We start from the raw sequence: 6,410 nt of genomic DNA, 5'->3' as shown, positions 1-6,410 counted from the left end.
AAAGTAAACACCTTCATAGATGTCAGAGCTGTCTCAAAGATGGCTGCCATCATTCCTTCTGTCTGCATAAGCATATACTTCTTCTCTATATTGCAGAGGGCTGCAATCTTACACACATTTCCAGTTCACCTGACCAGCTGGCCTAATCAGATTAGGCTCAGTCAATTGAAGACAGTAACAGGAGGAAGGAGCATATTCTTCTTCTTGTCTTTTTAAGTACAGTGATTGACTCTAGGCTCCAGTGTCTTTGGCATTTCTAACAGAGGTAACAGGAGCTGTCCATGAGCTTCAGTAGTTCAAGCAGCTGGGGCAGTGTGTTTAAATAAGTGGCATTGGCCACTTATTCTGCAGTGGCCACCATAAATGACTGAGTGATTGCAGTTTGAATTAGCAGTCTGGGTGGTTCCAGCTATATTATCAGCAGGCTCCAACAATGTCAGCAGTGTGATGCTCCTGAGTTTTGCTAAAGCCACGTCCTTCCTCTTTGCTCATCTGTCCCTACATCTATTAGAAATATCTGAAATGTTTTTTGATTGTCTAACTAGACAACCATTTACACAATTTTTGTAGCCAACAGTGCCTTCAGGAAATAAGCACTTAAAGAAGAAAATTTCAGAATTATCTTTCCCTAGACTTAAATGCGGCAATAACCTCATTATCAGTGGGAAAAAAGATACTGATAAATCACATATGCAGAGGCAAGATATTTATTTAAATCGCAACCTGGTATTACCTGAAATAAAAAGTCTGTTGAAGGTAAGATGTTGGGAGACCAAGAGACTGCTACAATCAACTACTGTGATGGTGGGCTGGCTATTTCTGACTGTACTAGAGAGTTACATAAAAGAAAATTAATCACTCAAGGATTTAAACTCTCAACTCAATATATGGCCAGAGGACTAGAGATCATTTGTGATGGCCCTCAGACAATTCCTTATCCTTCATAGAAATAAGACATAAGAGATATTGCTGAAAATTAAGCCCACAATTTGATTCTGCCAATTGTGGAATTACAGTGTAAATCTGACTCATAGCTTTTCCATATTACTTAAGTGAAAGTCAGTGCATTGGTTAAGAAAGAATGGAACCCCAAAACAAGGAATGGGAAGATTTAAATCTGAGAATTATGAAGCCCCAAATTTCCTTGAGCTTTTTCTTGCTATAGAAGCAGCTTCCCTCCCTGGGTCTGAGAAAGCTAGTCTTCCTTTCTACAGGACTCAATCTGTGCTTCTCAGATGTTAATGCACATAAGAATCACCTGAGTATCTTGTTAAAATGCATATTTTGACTCAGTAGGTCTAGGGTGTTGCTTGGCTTTCTGCATTTCCAGAAAGTGCTTAGAAGATGCTGATGCTGCTGGTTCGCAGATTACACTTTGCACACCAAGAGACTCAATATGAATTTTAACCATGGCAATTATATTGCAAGGAGATGCCCATTTTACACCTGGTCTATTCTCGTCACCCTCCAAAGTTTCCAGACCCCAAACTAGAACTCAATCCTAGGCCTGCCGTGAGGTCGGGTATAAAGTCTGACCCAGCATGGGATAGTTTAGACTTTGAAATAATTATAAGATTATGCCAATTTATATTAGAAGAAAGGTGAGGAATAGGTGTGGAAATGGATCCTAAGATCCTTACACCAAGGAGGCAGGAGATAACATTAGATTGGGCCATACTTGTGCATATGCATTCCATGGGTTAGTCTGAGTATCTGAGTGGCTATAAGTCCAAGTTTGCTTGGTTAATTAACTGAAACCTGGACCAACTATGGCCCACCTCCATTGGAATTATAAAGTCATACATGGGTGATATAGGATGGACAAATATTTTTAAAGGTTTAGACAAATTGTCATGTTGCAGTGGAATTTATAAAATGAGACACAAACACTTGTACATCTACTATACCCCCAAGAGAGGCCCAGAAAATAGTTCCTTCATTAAGGTATTGAGAAATGCATTTGTAAGGGGAGCACCAGAAGCTTGAAAAACCCTTGGTGTCAGTCTTCCACATGCCAGGATCACTGGGAAAAACTACAAGGGCTCCTGATTCAATGGAAATCATGGAATCCCAGAGTAGCAAAGTCCAAGAAGCCAAGCTGCCAGGACAAAAGTGGGTTTGGTCACTGAAGCAGTGCTGGAACAACAGGGATCCTTGGCAGTGGTGTCCTAGTAATTAAGTACATGGGTGGTTTGATAAAGTATTATTTGATATATACAATTAAAAAACTGTAGATTTGGTGACCAGAATGTGGCTTGAGTCACGACAATGGAAATGTGTTGCATATGTGGTTGGGTACCAAAAGCCAAGTTAGTTCATAGTTTGGAGTCCTACTGAAGGAAGGGTAGACTGGTTCCACTGAGAAAGAACCCCCCCCAACACTGCCACAAGAATAGGCTGTAAATATGTCCCCAACCCTTTCCCCAGAGGACCTATATATAGCCATTCATTCCGTTGACTTAACACTAGCTAATTTAACACAAATATTTTCCTGTGGTTAGGCAACTAGGAATTACTAGTATTAATGTTGCTGTTGTTATTTGTTCCTCCTGGCCTTTGAATACTTTTATGTGGTTCATTGGAGCTTAGGAGATAAAGGAAGTTTTGGCTTCTGTCTATCTCAAAGTTGTTCCAGTGGGTCTGTGGACACACCTGATTCTGTTATATTCAGTTCAAATGTATTACTTGGCAATCAGCATTATCATATTGCTCCCTGAATCTTGGAATGAGGACTACTATGGCCAGAAAAGACAAATGGTAGCCCCTGGAAGTTCCCTTTCTTTTTTTTTTTTCAACGTTTATTTATTTTTGGGACAGAGAGAGACAGAGCATGAACGGGGGAGGGGCAGAGAGAGAGGGAGACACAGAATCGGAAACAGGCTCCAGGCTCCGAGCCATCAGCCCAGAGCCTGACGCGGGGCTCGAACTCACGGACCGCGAGATCATGACCTGGCTGAAGTCGGACGCTTAACCGACTGCGCCACCCAGGCGCCCCTGGAAGTTCCCTTTCTAACCAAAAGAGTAAGCCAAAATCAATTGTGCATCCTAGGGAGAATTAGAGAGATTAGTAGCACCAACAGAGACCTGAAAGATGCAGGAGTTTTCCCATGATGTATCTAGTTTTTGACTCATCTACTTGACCTGTGCAAAAGGCAGACTGATCTTGAGAATAACTTGACTCATGTACATTTGCATATCCCCTCACCTTGCTAACTCATCCTCTAGGCCTTAGGTGAATATTATTTCTTCAAGAACTTTCCCTGACATACAGAATAAGTTTTTCACTCAACTCCCCTCAAAAAGTCAGTAAGGCTAAAAGGATAACAGTAGATGGCAATTACACAGTAACAACACTTGTGTCTCTTGGTCTGCAGTCAAGAAAACAAATATTTCAAACAGGAAATTTAACAGAGGGAATCAGTTGCAGACTTTTTAGAAGTGCTGGAGGAGCTAAAGAGGATATAAAATTAGATTATTCAGAAACTAGTAACTGCAGATACCACAATTCACTTAGGGCTGAAAGAATAAAAAAGAAGAGGTGGTGAAGAGCTCCTGAAGGTAGGACACCACTCTGCATGTCACTGGTGGGCACTGCCATTGCCATTAGAGGCACATTGTGACTTTCAAACCCACTATGCTCTGTGGAAACTTTAAGGAGCAGTAGAGTCCATTGCCACCCATTGTGACACCGCTGGTGGCTCACAGCTGACAGCAGCCCCTGTAGACCAGAGTCTACAGCTGCTAGTAGCCATCAGGGATGCCCACTGCTACCAAAGACATCAGAAGCATTAAAAAAAATGGCTCTGCTTTCTTTTTTTTTTAATTTTTTTTTCAATGTTTATTTATTTTTGGGACAGAGAGAGACAGAGCATGAACAGGGGAGGGGCAGAGAGAGAGGGAGACACAGAATCGGAAACAGGCTCCAGGCTCTGAGCCATCAGCCCAGAGCCCGACGCTGGGCTCGAACTCCCGGACCGCGACATCGTGACCTGGCTGAAGTCGGACGCTTAACCGACTGCGCCACCCAGGCGCCCCGGCTCTGCTTTCTTAACACATTTCAGTCTTTCAGCCAGTACTTCCCTTGGGTAAAAGCTAACCAGACATCTACTGGAAAGGGAGTCTGGGAAATGAATTTTGCAGAGATGCAGCCCTCTCAAAAAGGAGAAGAATATGAAAGATGTGAAAGAAGGCAAGAGCAAACAAGAAAATAACCAGAACAGCCTACCCTTTTGGTTATTTGACATCCATTCTCCTCAGCTTTCCACCTATATTTCACTTCTGTACAAGGGCATAATATTCAGGGTAGTATGATGGGATTATCTTAAATGAATGAAATATTTTCATCGGTTTTTCCAAAAGTGAGATGTAAAGTCTCCTCTATATCTACCACTGTAGCCAGCCCTGGGTGAGGCTGTTAAGATAGTTCTGGCCAAAGCCAGTGGTACCATGGAGATGTGCAATGGGAGTATGAATGGAGAGAAGGCAATCAGTCTAAGAGGTATTTACAGATTTAATTTAACTTAATTTTCAGAATTAAATCTTAAAAGAATTTGTCATATGTCACATAATGAACAATGTCTGAAGCAATAATTTGCAGAACACTCAAATGTTCTTTATGGTCAAATCTATATTGTCTCCATCCAGACTAAGAAAATAAAATTCAAATTCAATCAAAGAATGGAAGTGACTGCCTATGCATGCACAATTTCCCCATATAAATTTTATCTCTGTGTGTAGCTCATGTTGTTTGTTTATGGATGGTTCAGAGGCCTTGGATATTTTCTCAAATGGTTTTATTGTCCAAATCAAGCCCAAGACATCTGCAACTGGTATACCATGAGTCTGCTCACATGATTGATCAATCCCAGCGAATGGCACAGGATTCATTCAAACAATAGAATTTTCAAAGGAGATAGTATTGTGTGCATTAACCACTACTCATCTAGACTTATAATTAAAAGTATGTAGGCCTATTCATAGAAAAATATTTTATTTCTATCCTGGAAATGGCTTAGAAGCTGAGAAAGTTTCAAGGCTCTTTCTGCTTCTGAAAGTTTGAATTTGCTGAGTGCTGACTTCAACCTAAGCACATGTGTGATTCTATCCAGAAGCTGATTCCACGCTTCAGTTTCCCCACACGTTCTGTGAAAGTTCGCTAAGTGAATGGATTTGGTTTTTTCCTTCACTCTCTACCTCTGTTAAACCTCTGTTAAAGCTGTACTTCTATTTGGAAACCTCTCATTTCTTATCTCAGCCCTAGTGACTCTTGCTTCAGGACAGCAGCCTGCCATCCCCACTGAGTTCTCAAATATCAGCTGCTCTTGAGTGCAGGTTTCTCATGCCCCTTCTCTCTTCCTATTGTTCACCGTCTTTTTAATTTTGGTCCAGAAACACTTAGTGTTGGCATAGACAGCAGTGAATTGGCCAGGACATAAGAATTCTAAGAAGTCTAAAAGAACTGGTAATTATGTGAGGTGATGGAGGTATTTATTAACTCACGCTACTATGGTAAATATATAACGTAAAAACCATCATGCTGTACACCTTAAACGTACACAGTGTTATATGTAAATTATCTGAATAAAGTAGGAACAACAACAAAAAAATCCTTTACCTAATAGAGTTTGACCACTAAATATTATGATCACTTGTAACATTTTAAATGAATTGTATGCTGGGAAGAAGTTAATTAACCACACAAGCAAGTTTTCTGGGTTGAGTATCAAAGCTAGGCGTTCCGATCTCCACGTTCCCCCTATGTCATTACAGCTTTATTTAAGTAATTACAGCTATATTTAATACATTTTTGCTAGGAATGGTCTAAATTGACTGGGTGATAATTTTAAGGGAGTTCTAAAAGGTAACCTTTTCCCACACCGGGAGTCGAACCCGGGCCGCCTGGGTGAAAACCAGGAATCCTAACCGCTAGACCATGTGGGAGAAGACACCTCTGGCCTGCCGTGTAAGTAAATTGAAACATTCTCTCAGCTTCCGCCTTCTGCGTTCGACCCCGCCTCCTGCCGCACCAGCTTTCTGCGCATGCGTGGCTTTTCGGCTTTCCCTAGTTGCGGTGCGCTCCCGACGCTTTCTCCGCCCAAGGGTGGGAGCGGGTGCTTTGTCTAATGGACGCCGCGGCCTGCCTGTCTCCCTGCTTAGAGAGGCTGCAGCCAGGACTGAATCTCCAGAAATCTCTGTTAAAAAGCTCCCGCGGTGAGATTTGGATAAGAATGGACTAAATGGCTCAAGGAACAAATTCTGAGATTGGCTCCCCAGGTCCCAGTTCTCCGGGTTTGTCGCTGCGGATAACCTTTTATTAGACCAGATTTTTCCAATCATGAGAGTTTAGCCCTTAGGGCATTTTAACTGGAATTTCACAGTTAGATGCCTGCATGAATGAAACCCGGAATAAC

At 41.8% G+C, this 6,410-nt stretch overlaps 1 non-coding gene across 1 annotated transcript; it reads right to left on the bottom strand.

Moving 5' to 3' along the window:
• Nucleotides 1-5,868: 5,868 nt before the first annotated feature.
• On the bottom strand, nucleotides 5,869-5,940 carry TRNAE-UUC (transfer RNA glutamic acid (anticodon UUC)). The gene has a single exon. It is a non-coding gene; the product is annotated as a tRNA-Glu (tRNA).
• Between the last annotated feature and the right edge of the window lie 470 nt (nucleotides 5,941-6,410).

The sequence above is a fragment of the Lynx rufus genome, unplaced genomic scaffold, assembly GCF_022079265.1.
Source record: "Lynx rufus isolate CCGP_SWC_20201006 ecotype Redwood Valley unplaced genomic scaffold, mLynRuf1.p SCAF_21, whole genome shotgun sequence".
Classification (NCBI taxonomy): domain Eukaryota; kingdom Metazoa; phylum Chordata; class Mammalia; order Carnivora; family Felidae; genus Lynx; species Lynx rufus.
This window is presented reverse-complemented; position numbering and strand designations above follow the sequence as displayed.